Here is a 14,126-nt window from a genome sequence, read left to right on the forward strand (position 1 = left end):
TTATTATTATTATTATTTTTATATATTTTTTTCTTTTTAATTTTTTTTTAAAGTTTGGACCAATTACAACTTGACACGTGTCAACTTACCTATTATAACAAGTCATTGACTTTCATTGACCGGTTTTGGCCTGATGAAAGAAAATGCCCCCAAAGTTGGGATTATTCAAGAATAATCGACAGTTGGGATTAATGAAAGTAAATGGCCCAAAATTGGGATTATAATAACAATTTTTCCTTAACAATTTATGATTTCACAGTTTCACAATTCACATCAATTACCCAATTACAATATTACAATCAACAATATAAGTATATAACAATTAACAATTTATGAATTCAATTACTAATCAACAATATTACAATCCCAATCAAGCATTCACAGCTTCAAATCTTCAATTAACAATATAAGTATATAGCAATTAACAATTTATGAATTCAATTAACAATTTAAAACTTTTGTTATACCTGAATTAAAGAGCAGAAGCAAGACTCTAAGAGCATAGGCGGATCCAGGGGGCCCTACCAAGGCCTTGCCCCTACCCCCCCCCCCCCCCAATGCCCAGATTTTGATATTATATAAATTAAAAAACTTGTACAAATATTCAAGTTTTATAGTAGGCTTAGTTGGTTAGTTACTAGTTACATAAATTTGGAGGTCAAAGGTTTAATTCCCCTTGCTTGCACTTTTTTTTTTTTTCTCGTATGGCTTTATTATTTGAAATTTTTTATAACTTCGGCCCGGTTTATAAAAATTTCTAGATCCGCCCTTGTCTAAGAGGTGAGAGGACAAGATGAATTGAAGACTGTCGTCGTTGATCTGAGCCGCAGAGCACCAGCCGCCAACGGTCTGAGAGAGGAAGAGAGCAACCGTTGTTAGATGAGAGTGGGGAGAGAGAAGTTAAGGTTGAGTGTTGAGTTTGAATGTCAATAGTTGTATAATTGGGATTTGGGGGAATAGGGGATAAGTTAAAACATTTTTTTTTTTTTGAAAAAAAAAAGAAAGATTAGGGTTGCACAAAAGATTCTTATATCGTGTTTGGGTTGAGGGGAGGATCTTTCAACCATTTATCAGCGTTAACAATTTTTTTCCAACAAAAAAAGTCACGTGACCACTTAAGTTCCCTTCTTTTTTTCCCTTTTTCCGTCGTTTTCCCCTTTCCCCTATTATACCCTAATTTCTGAAATTACGGTTTAATAGGGGGGAAAGAGGAAAACGACCGAAAAAGAGGGGGAAAAAAAGGGAATAGTCACATGCTTACCACCTGACTTTTTTTGGCCGAAAATAAAAAGCCAACGCTAAAAAGTGGTCATAGGACCCTCCCCAGAACCCAAACATGGTATAAGGAACTTTTATACCTCCTTTTAAAGGTCTAAATAAGAGGACCTTCCTCACATATTTTCCTAAACATAAAAAGTTAAAATTAAAAAGATGGATAACATTTTCCTCTCCTCCACATTTTATAAAAGTAATTGATTACAAATAATTTTAGAATACTTGTGTTTGGGGTATTTTTACCCCTGACACTTGGACCAATAAGGGCATGCCACGTGTCAGAGGCTGGAAAGTCATCTCTGACCAATCTCCAGCTGACACGTGGCAATCCCAAATATTTTCTCAGAATTGCGGCCTTTAAAGGCCCAATTCCCCAAAATCCGCTCTTTTGCGGCGCAGCCCATCTGTATGACCTAGGGGATGACACTTTTCCCCATGACCCTATAAATAGGGAGATATTCCCCCATTTTGGGGACATTCAGAAATTCGCAATCATTTATTACTCCCCATTTCTCTTAAATTAGAGAATACAAAAGCTTTGAATCCAAGCAGATTCCCACCTAAATTTCCGCACTTTTTATCTTTCTTCAAGTTACTAACTTGATCGTTGGAGGCGGAGCTCCACCCAACCGGAGTCTCCGTTACTTTTGTAGGTACAGATCCAGTCGGACCAATCTTCGAGCTGTAACTCTCCCGAGGGACAAAAACACCCAAAACATTTGGCGCCGTCTCTGGGAAGAGTACCTCAAAGATGGTTCAAGAATCTGTACCGATTCCTGAGTCTACTACTTTGCAACCGGTTATCCAACTGGGTAACCAAGATAATATTCAATCGGTTAATCAACCGGGTAATTGTGGAATTCCTTAGTTGTCTTCTCAGCCTCAGCCGGAGGTCTTTACTAAGGAGGAGGATGATGATGATGACGATGTGGAGACCTATGTAGCCAAGGATGGCTCCTTCATCTCCAAGTATAAACGTTCCAAGGACCTATTGGAACGCAATGAAGACCAGGCGGGTTCGAGCAGGCGGCCCCCTGGGCGGCCAGAAGGGGAAACCCGGAAGGCCAGAGGAGAAGCTCCAGTTACCCGGGATGAGCTCATGAAATTCATGAACTCCTTCAAGGGTGAAATCAAGGAGATGATCAACAAAAACAAGGCTGGCTTTAGCAAGGGTCAGCCGGCTAAAATGACTCCCCTACCGAGAGGAAAAAGCTAGTCAAGGACAGACAGCCAACTCCCCATCCCAAGGAGAAGGAGAAGGCAGCTGCAAAACTTAACTGGACCAAGATTCTGTTGCCCAAGAGGCAGCCCCGGCAAGAACAGCCGGAGGCCAGCAAAAAATCTGTCTCTGACGCTCGACACATCATTGAGCGAAAGAGACACCAGCAGCTGTCTGAGTCAGCCTCTACTTCGAGCTTTCCAGACAGCTTCAAAGAAACTTCTGCAAGGCACTCGCTATCCTTGCATGAGAGTCGGACAGGCGGCAAGACCGTCAACACCGAACCTCAGCTGATGACAGGCGGCAAGACCGTCAACACCGAACCTCAGCAAGAAGAGAAAAGAAGTCTGGGTGGTCAGTGATTCTAAGCAGCCGTCCCAGAAAAAGAAAAAAGAGTTTAAACCGTACGTTCCCCGGTACGAGTTTAACAAAGATTGCAACTCCATCCTCATGGAGGTAAAGGACCAGCTGTCTATTGAGAAGCCGAATCCAATGAAGAGTTCTGTCCAGTCACGGAAGAAAAACAAATTCTTTCAATTCCATGAGGAGGTTGGCCATGACACCAATGACTGCTTCAGTCTTCAGCGGGCGTTGGACCGCCTGGCTGACAAAGGGACGTTAAAGTCCTACATTTCTAAGTCCCCAGCCGGGGCAAAGAAGAAGACCAAGGGTCAGTCCTCCAAGACTACCCATCAGCCTATTAGTAGCTCGGATACCGATAAGGACCCGGTCTACACCATAGCAGGCGAATTCTCATGCGGTGGCCCTACTATCCGGTGCACCAAGAGCCATCTTCAAAAGATGGATAAGGATGATGATGAGCAGGCATCTGCCAGTTCCATCTTCCCAGATGTCCTCATAACTGAGAAGGGGGGGCAGCGTCCGCCGTCCACATGACGACCCGGTCGTCATTGAATGTAAGGTCGCCAACAAACTGGTTGGCCGGATCCTTATTGACACTGGCAGCTCGTCGGAATCATCAGCCTCCGGTGCTTGCAGAAGCTGAAATACAACACCACCAGCATGCATCCGGTCACCCACCCTTTGGTTGGCTTTGGGGGTGGGATGGTCTACCTAGCCGGATGAATTGACTTACCCATCCGGTTAGAAGAAAAAGGACAGGGACGACATATAGTCGTCAGGTTCTTGGTCGTTGAGGAGCTGACCGCCTACAACATTATTCTTGGCCGGCCCACCCTCAATGAAGCCAAGGCGGTAATCATCTCGTCTCTCATGCTCATTAAGTATGAGCGGGATGATGGCTCTGTTGGTTCTCTGAACAGGGATCAAAAGACGGTCCGGGAGTGCTATCTCTCAGCCGTCAAGGATACTGTGGCCGCAGACGACCAAGGGACGGAACCAATAGACCTTGACGATGTCAAGGATGCCAGTTCAGCCCTACCAGCAGCCGGAAAGAAAAGAAAAGTTGCACAGCTGGTGGAGGTGAAGAAAGAAAAGAAATAGCAATCACTGACCGGTGAACGGTCAGAGGAGCTCTGTTTCCTACCGGCTGGCGAAAGCATTAATTTAGCTCTGGATGATAGCCGTCCAGAGCGAACTGTAAAGGTTGGGACGGTTGCTTATGCTACTTTGGGTGCAGACTTGCACCTTTTGCTGAAAGAATTCAAAGACATATTTGCCTTTTAAGTGGAAGAGATGTCAGGCATCAGCCCGAATCTCGCTGTCCACAAACTCGTCGTGGATCCAAAAGTGAAGCCCATCCGGCAAAAGAAGAGAAATTATGATGAGGAAAGAAGTCAAGCGGCAGCTGCCGAAGTAAAAAAAGCTGTTGGATGCTAGGTTCATTCGGCCATGTAATTTCCCCGACTAAGTGGCTAATGTTGTGCTTGTAAAGAAGTCGAATGGTACCTGGCGTATGTGTGTTGATTACACAAACCTCAACAAGGCATGCCCAAAGGATAGTTATCCACTTCCAAAGATTGACAGCCTAGTCGATTCTACAGCTGGACATGCCTTGATGAGTTTCATGGATGCCTATTCCGGCTTCCATCAAATACCCCTGTGGAAAAAAGATCAAGAGAAGAAGGCCTTCGTCACTGATCAGGGGTTATTCTGCTATACAGTGATGCCATTTGGCTTGAAGAACGCGCCGGCTACGTTCCAACGGATGATTAATACAATCTTCATTAATCAGATAGGAAGGAACGTGGAGGCGTACATTGATGACATGATAGTCAAATTCAAGCAGCAGGCGGATCACCTTGATGACCTCCAAGAAACATTCACCACACTCAGGCGACATAAGGTCATGTTAAACCCTAAGAAATGCGTCTTTGGTGTTGAGTCTGGGATGTTTCTCGGATTCCTGATTGATCCAAGGGGGATAGAGGCTAACCCGAAGAAGATACAGGCGGTGATTGACATGAAGTCACCCCGCACTGTCAAGGAAGTTCAGAGACTCACCGGTTGCCTGGCCGCATTTGGGAGATTCCTCAGCTGGTTAGGTGACAAATGCCTTTACTTATTCCAAGCAATCAGGAAGAAGACTAGATTTGAATGGGGGATTATACTGAGGCGGCCTTCCAGAAATTGACAGAACACTTGCACTCTTTTCCAAGGCTTGTTAGCCCTTTGCCTAGAGAAAAGTTGTACATACCTAGCCGTCTCAGACCATGCTCTCAGTGCTGTTTTCCTTGCTGAACGAGACGGCATCTAGTTCCCGATATATTTCATTAGCCATGTGTTAAAAAATGCTGAACTCCGCTACCCCATGGTTGAAAAATTTGGCCTCGCTCTGTATATGGCATTTAAGAAGCTGAAGCCATACTTTTTGGCACATCCGGTTGTAATCTACACCAATCAGCCCCTCAAGCGGCCAATGTCTACCTTGGAGTCATCTGGCAGGATGTTGAAGTGGGCTATTGAAATGCAAAGTCTTGAAATCACCTATGAACCAAGAAAGGTAGTGAAAGGTCAGGCGTTTCCCGACTTCATTGTTGAAATGACTCGTCCAGTTGCTACGGATAATGTTGATCAGGTTTAGAAGGTGTATGTAGACGGGAGCTCTACAAAGAACGGTTGTGGTGCAGACATTATCTATGAATCTCCTGAAGGAGACAAATTTGAGTATGCACTACGGTTCAAGTTTCAAGCCTCAAACAATGAGGCAGAGTATGAAGCCCTGCTAGCCGGAATCCGCATGTGTAAGGCAGCAGGGGCAACTAAAATTGACGCCTTCTCTGATTCACAGTTGGTCGTTAGTCAGAATGAGGGTAAATATGAAGCAACTCATCCGGCTATGATCAAATATCTTCAGGCTGTCAAAGAAGAAGCTGGGTCACTTGAAGAATTCCGTCTGAGTCAAGTGCCCAGGTCAGATAACAATCAGGCGGATGCATTGTCAAAACTGGCATCCTCCGCCTGCTGTGATATGCCTCGATCAGTCTTTGAGGAAGTTCTGGAAAAAAGAAGTATATATGAGGAGCCCATTGGAATTCTAGACCGAAGCTCTACCTAGATGGATGGCATCCGGGCGTATTTAACAGACGACACGCTCCCTGATTCACCACAGGAATCAGCCTTCATGAAGAAAAGAGCAGCAAACTTCGAGATGAGAAACGGAGAACTCTTCAAGGCTGGTTTCCTTAAGCCCTTGTTGAAGTGTGTCACCCCAGAGAAGGGGAAAGAAGTTCTCGAAGAATTGCATGCGGGATTCTGCGCCTCCCACATAGGCGGCAAGTCCCTAGCCGTCAGAACCAGGCGACATTGTTTTTGGCCCACTCTTGAGGCAGACGCCAAGGAGTTGGTGAAGAAGTGTGATAAATGCCAGAAATTTGGCAGACTTATCCACTGCCCGGCTACTGGTCTGACGGCCATCCACAACCCAGTCCCATTTGCTAAATGGGGCATGGACATTTTGGGCCCTTATACGCCTGCTCCAGGCGGAAAACGTTATATCTTGGTGGCTGTGGATTACTTCACCAAGTGGGTGGAGGCGAAAGCTGTTAAAAACATCAAGACAAAGGATGTCATCTTCTTCATCTAGAAGAATATCATCACCCAGTTTGGGGTACCTATGTCTATGGTGTTCGATAATGACCCTTAGTTTGAGAAGCCTCAACTTAAAACTTGGTTGGGAGATCAAGGGATCTCAAATTATTTTGCATCAGTCGGCCGACCCCAAGCAAACGGCCAAGTAGAAGCTTTCAACAAACTCATCTCAGACGACATTAAAAAGAAAATTGAAAGAGCCGGTGGCTTATGGGCAGAAGAAGTGATTCATGTCTTGTGGGCCATCTGAACAACTGCGCAAGGGTCAACCGGAGAAACTCCATTTCTCATGGTATATGGCGCTGAAGCCGTCTTGCCCATTGAACACTATGAGCCAACGCTCAGAGTGATGCTCTATGATGAAGAGGCAAATTGGGAGGCCATGCGGCTGGAATTGGACTCCCTCCCGGAACGCAGGGGCAATGCTGCCTTGCGTCATGAGATATACCGTCTGAGAATGATTAGAACCTACAACAAGAAAGTACCCAAGTGCCCTTTGAAAGTGGACGATTTTGTGTTATGAAAAATGGAGGCAACCGGTAGGGCCAATGAGCTTGGGAAGCTAAGTCCAAATTGGAAAGGCCCCTACCGGATCTATGAAGAAGTTAGGGATGGCACATACCGCCTAGAAACCCTAGACGGTAGACGCCTGCCTACTTTGAATGTAGACAATTTGAAAAAGTACTACTTTTGAATATTGTAAATTTTTTATAACAAAGAGTATTAATGAGAAATGCTTTTTGTTTTCAATTATGTTTTTTCTTAATTCCGTCTGGGTTCTCCCCATACGGGTCATTTGCTAAAAGACACAAAGTCTAAGTTTTAGTAGCTCACTTAACGTCTGAATGACGTGAGGCCAATGGACGGATAACAAACTAAGTTTGAAACTTAGTATCAAATTCAAATGTCCATAGCGACACGCGGCTTATGGCCAGATTTTAAAGCTAGGCACAAAACCGCCTAGTGGCTATGTAGCTGGTCTCCAACTAGACTAGAGGCCAATGGGCGGATGGTTGTCTTTCCCACAAATTCGCCTATCCCAACATGGATAAAGGCGTCCGGCGACACCCCTTCGGGTGCAATCGTCGCAGAGGGCAGCCTACCTGCTTACTCTACGTACCCATGCAGACGGCAAAGATTGAATGGCAAAATTGGCCAACTCATAGTCGTCTGCCTTGAACAGCCCTTAAGAACGATCAGATTGCAAAACTCCGGATGTCCCAAGACATCAACCGGAGTACAATCACAGTTAGGCTTTTTTCACTCTTAAATTACGTACTCCCCTATTAGGGCAAAACATTTCGCGTAATGACTATACCTAGACAGTCATTTACCGCCTGGGGCAGAGGTTGGTACGCCCGTTTTATGACCGGCTGTGCATTTGGTTTGGGGCAATCCCTATTGTGATTGATTGTCTTACAAACATCTCATACTCTTTACAGTATAAGAAGTTTTCAAGCCAATCAATCAGTTTCAGATGAAACCAACCACACAGCCGTCTAGGGGCAAGGACAGCCGGATTTGTATCTGCCGCATGCTTTTCATAAGATAGGCAAAATAACAAGTATTTATCAAGTATATATGCAAAATTGAAAAAATTCAAAAATCGTGCAAAGTATAAAAAACAGACTGAGTCGGCATACTTCATATATATTAAAATTGGCACAAAGGCCAAAATAATTGTTAACCGGAATCAAATCCGTTGAAATAACAAGAACTAAAGTTACCCGACTCCATAGTCGGTATAAATACAAAGATTACTCGGCACACAGGCCGGAAAGAAAGATAACTTGGCATACTGCTGCAGAAAGAAAGGAGAAGCTGAAAGCTGCTATTGAGTGGGCTGCTCCGGCTGGTCTTGGCCTGTAGGGGGAACTCCCTCCGGATCAATAGCCACTAAAGGCTGGCTATCCTTGTTTCCCTGTTCTTCCTCCTGCTCTTCTGGCTCCTCATCATCAGAAACCTCGCACCCTTGCTCAGCGGCCCAAGCCTTAAAACGAGGCAGAGCTGGGTCCCCAAGGACTTCGGCATCATACACCGCAATGGCGTAATCATACCTAAGCTTGTAGACCTCGAAGTCCACTTCCGAGTAGAGGAGCCTCCAGGCTATTCTCAGGCGGGCTTCGTTGTCCCGCTCATTCTCATTGATCAGCCGGCTCTGCTCAGCATCGATCTCCTCTTTGTGTTGAGCCTTTAGAGTGGCCAGTTCAGCTACCAGCCGGGAATTCACCTTCCGGAGATCCGTGTTCTCTTTATCGGCTCCCTCTAAGGCCTTGAGATCCGACTCGACATTTTTTAGCTGCAGCTCAAGGACGTTGATCCGGTTGTTAGCCGCGTCGTTGGCAGTCGTCATGTTCTTTATCAGCTCATCCTGTTTCAACTCCACTGCTTTAATTGCAAGATCAGACATATAATATACATATTTAGCAGAGTTGAGGTTTTGTTGGACCCTCTTCTTGGCATCATTTACCTCATCCTGTTTCTTTCTAAAGGGCACCCGGAGCCCATCCACCCGCACCATAACCTGTATAGGGTCAGTCGGAAAAGTCAAACACTTAGCAAAAAAAAAAAGAAGAGAAGAAAAGAAACTAAGTGACAAGTTAAGTCCAACTTACCTCCGCCAGCTGACCCAAGATTTGGTCAAAATCCACCTCATGGCGGCCGAGGACGGAGTTCTTCTCCGTATGGATGAGAGTTTTCACCATCCGTTTGGCAAAACCAGCCATGTCAGGGTGCCCAGAAGTAGCATCTGCACCAAAAGAAGTACTTGGTGAGAGACTAGCAACGTATTTGGCATTCATTCTTTGCCGGCTGCTGACTGACCCCCCGGAAGGGTCGACCATTGTCTTGACTCTCATGAAGTCAAGCGGCCAAGGAATCTCAATCTTACCTTTGGCGTCTGGTTTCGCCGTCTTCTCCCCGCTTGCTGCAGCACCACCTGCAGCTTTGAGTGGCTTGCCACTATTCGATGCCTCTGAGGCATCCGACTTTTTCTTCCCACCAAGTTCTGAGCTTTCACTTAGAGACTTCAGAGTGGAGGGGGTCTTTCCTCCGGTTGTGGGGCGGTCCTTAGCAGTAGAGCCGGAGACAGAAGAGCTCTTCTTCGCGGCTTTGGCTGCCGGAGTTTTAAGTTGCTCATCTCCGAGACTCTTCAAGACCTTTGTAATAGAGTGGGGAAGGATGTTGGCGGAAGTCTGCAAAGAAAATGAAAAGTAAGTTATCCGGAATTGAGAGAACTTAAAGAAAATTGGAAAAGAAAAAACAGACGGTCTTACCCCGCCTTTCTTGGCATCTTTAGCCTTAGCGGCTGCCTTCTTGGCCAAGACATGCTCCTTGCGAAGCTGGACGGCAAACTTAGCTGGGGTCTTTGCAGGATCCACCATGTTCCTTGCTTCGTCTACAAAAAGCAAAAAGAAAGATTAGAACAAAATAGTTGAAAACATTGAAGTATAGAATGCAGATGGCAATTGCCGGATGGATGAGTAAGTATACCCTTGGGAAACATGGTGCTTAACCCACAGGCGGACAAGAATCTCTCGTCCTTGAAAAAATCCGGATGGGGGATCTAGTTTTTGGGCACAACTATATGAGACCCATCCCCCAAGGGCTCAGTTGTGGTTTTAAAGAACTCCGGCTCCATGATCTGCTCCCTAGCCCTAGTAGACAGCGCAGGGCGCACACATTTCTGGCCCACCAGTGTCGGCTCCTGGTTGTACCGCCGGAGTATCTTGTTTTTCCTTAAGGAAGGGGAGGAGACTAAGTACCACTTCTCCTTCCATCCTCCCCACTTGGACACTTTGTCCAAGCTCATTAAATATTCCGGGAGCGTGGATTAAGTATACCACACCCCGTATCCGTCTGGGGCACTCTTCAAATAGTGCATGTAGGCGAAGGTGGTGAAACTGGGCTCAATATCCTGGAGCTCGCAGGCGGCGATATAGCTCAGAATATTGACCCAAGAGTTTGGGGTTAGTTGCCAAACCCCCAGGTCATACCCCTTCAATATTATCCTTATTCCTCTGTGAAGGGGGAACCGGAGGCCGGCTTCTATTACCGCCTCGAAGCAAACAAAGTAGTTGTTTGCGTTGTCAATTGTATCATCCCAGGCCATCATTGCATTAGCAGGCGGGACGATAATTTCCCATCCCTCTCCAAAGGGATGCTGTTGTTTGAAGGCTTTAAAGCCACTCTTCAGCAGTGAGATCAGATATCACCTGGCCGCATCCTTGTTCTTTTAGGATCGGGGTGATCAGTAGCTTTAGCCGGACGACGGTACGCCTCGGCAAGATCCTCGTGGTCAGAGCCGGATGCCTCGGCTTCTGACCTCTCAGCGGCTTCCCCGCCTGAGTTATTATCCTGCTCGAGAGAGGAGGCGGCTTCCTCACCGTCTCCCTCTTCCCTCTCATTACTGTTTGATGTGGAGGGGGCATCCTCTTGAGAGTTGCTTTGCTCATCCGGACCCTCGTAGTCCTCATCTCTTATTACCTCGTCAGTGGGCACTTCCCTAGCGCGCCGCCTGGGTCGAGTGGCCGTCTAGCCATTGTGTCATGCACAGACACAGAGAGGGATGAAGCCGGAGATGAGCAAAGCAGTTCTGATTCTCCAGACAAGGCACCCCCGGTTCCAGACTCAGATGTACCAAGAGACCGGCTGAACGTCCTAAGAAGTGCCGTGTGTGAAGATGGAGAGTCCATTTTAGTTTTTGAAAACTAATGTATACAGCCGGAAATGAACGTATACAAGCTAAATGAGGAAAAAACTGAAATAAGGGAACGGGCAGTTACCTTACTTTGAGTTCTGAAAAATCTGAAAACAGCAACAACCGTTGAAAAGCGCACACGAAAATCTGGAAAACGCAAGTACGCAACCGGGATCAGAGCACCTCTTTCTAAAAATCTCTTTCTCTCTAGAGAAAGTCAAAATGGCTGAAAATAGTGAGGGGAGAGAGGGGGGGTAAATCCCTATTTATAGAAGAGTGAAACGGGGGAATCCCCGTCACTCCTCCGTAAAAACCTAGCCGTTTTTACTATTCACCTCTCATGGGCGGACACGTGTCATAGGCGCCACATGGCCTGCCACGTGACCCCTGTGAGGGGCAAATGTTTAGGGTATTTTTACCCCTGACACTTGGACCAATAAGGGCATGCTACGTGTCAGAGGTTGGCAAGTCATCTCTGACCAATCTCCAGCTGACAAGTGGCAATCCCAGATATTTTCTCAGAATTGCGGCCTTCAAGAGCCCAATTCCCAAAAATCCGCTCTTTTGCGGCGCAGCCCATCTGTCCTAGGTTAGATTGACCTAAGGGAGGGCACTTTTCCCCATGACCCTATAAATAGGAAGATATTCCCCCATTTTGGGGACGTTCAGAAATTTGCAATCATTTATTACTCCCCATTTCTCTTACATCAGAGAATACAAAAGCTTGGAATCCAAGCAGATCCCCACCCAAATTTCCGCACTTATTTATCCTTCTTCAAGTTACTAACTTGATCGTTGGAGGCGGAACTCCACCCAACCGAAGTCTCCGTTACTTTTTGCAGGTACAGATCCATTCGGACCAATCTTCAAGCTGTAACTCTCCCGAGGGACAAAAACACCCAAAACAACTTGATATCTTGAACATGAACCTTTTTATACAAATTCTAGCTAAAACTCCGCGCATGGAAAAATGGAGCAAGTACTTTAAAACGGGGGCAGTAGCTCTCAAGGAGTCAAAGTACAACGACATCATCTGGCCAGAAACTAATTATTGATGAAAGTCTTAAACCATATGTACCCACTAGTGGGTTCCTATGATTCGAATTGAATAAAATCCGAAATTCAATCAAATCCAAATCGAATTATGAACTCGGATCAAATTAATATATTTTCATTAATAAGATCAAATCAGATTGAAATTTTTTAATTTTTTTTTTTTTTTTTTTTTTTTTTTTTTTTTTTTTTTTTTTTTTGTCAGATGGATCAAATTGAGATGGCTTAGATCCAAAATAATTGATATTCCCTCCGTATTTTACTAGTTGCACCATTTTCCTATACGTGGAGTTTAAGGAGAAACATTTGAAAGTAATAAAATACTCCATATGATGGAAGTGGGGTTTATTAAATTATAAAATTCTAAAAAAAAAAAAAAAAAAAAAAACTGAGTATAAGTGAAGAGAAGAAAGAATGTGAAATGTATTAAAATTCAATGTGAGTGGACCATTAGTGGGGAGGAAAATAATAAAATAATAGGTTAGCCCCATGCGATGCACAAGTTAACATAAAAAAATGAAGTATAGCTCTTTAGCATATAATGAAAGAAGACAACTACTTCCTCCATTTTTCTAATTACTTCCTAATTGAATAGAAAGTAAAATTCCTAAAAAAAAAATCGACGATTGTACTATGAAATTTCTATATAAAAAAAATACTTAAAAACACAATATATTACTATATATACCATACTCAATCGATGATCGTACCATGAAATAAAAAAAGTTGTGTAACAATTTTAAGATAATATAAGAATTAAAAAAAAAATCTAGAAAAAGAAGAAACTATCTTTCAAATTAAAAAAAGAAAGAAAAAAAAAAGAAGAAGACGAAACAAATATAAATGAAAAAAAGGAGAAATAAAATCAAATCAAATTTTAACACACTTGATTAAATGGAAGGAAAACATCAAATTTCACAATAATCGAAAACCATTATTACATTTTAGTATTTTGAAACGACAACACAATAAACAATCCAAGAATAACTATAAATAAATAAAGAAGATAATGAAAGAAGAAGATATATCAGCGCAAGTGAAATATTAAACAATTTATTAAAACCTAAATTATAAAATCAAAATCAAAATACAGTCCGTAAAGGGAAACTAAAAAAAATAAAATTATGGCTAAGAATTGAGTAAAAGGAGTAGATTTGAAATACATAGTAAAATTTAAAGAGATGGGAGAATGAAAATCTTTGTTGTCCGAGGGAAGATGAAACAACAATGAAAAATATTGTAGGAGGTCATTTATATTGTGACAGTCAAAATTGTTTCAATTTCCTAGGATACGATGATAAGTTGTATTCGTACTATAGAAGCTTGAAATATAATTTTCAAAGCAACGTTAAATAAATAAACAGGATAGTTCAAAAAAGAAAAAGAAAATTACATCATCCTTGCGTTTAGGCAGGAAAAAAATTAATAAGAAAGTGACACTTAGGGCTTGTTTTGATTTACTAAACTAAGGGTCTGTTCACATTTACTTAATTTTAGTTCAGTTCAGTTCAGTTCAGCTCCAATCAGTTCAGTTCAGTTCAGTTCAGATCCTAATTTCCCTCTCTCATAAAATATTCATTTCAGCTTAATTCAGTGCAGTTCAGTTCAATCAGTTCAGTTCAGTTCAATTCCAATCAGTTCAGTTCAGTTCAGCTCAATTCAGTAAATGTGAACAGGCCCCGAGGTGAACTAGACTAAACTGAACTGAACTGAACTGAAATGAACTGATCGAGCTAAACTAAATAGAGCTGAAATGAATTGTTTATGAGAGAGGGAAATTAGGAACTGAACTGAACTGAAATAAAGCTAAAGAGAACAGGCCCTTAGACAGTGATGACATTAGTGGTTGTTACATTACTATTATTTATT

Source organism: Chenopodium album, chromosome 25, assembly GCF_948465745.1.
Source record: "Chenopodium album chromosome 25, dcCheAlbu1.1, whole genome shotgun sequence".
In the NCBI taxonomy this organism is placed as follows: domain Eukaryota; kingdom Viridiplantae; phylum Streptophyta; class Magnoliopsida; order Caryophyllales; family Amaranthaceae; genus Chenopodium; species Chenopodium album.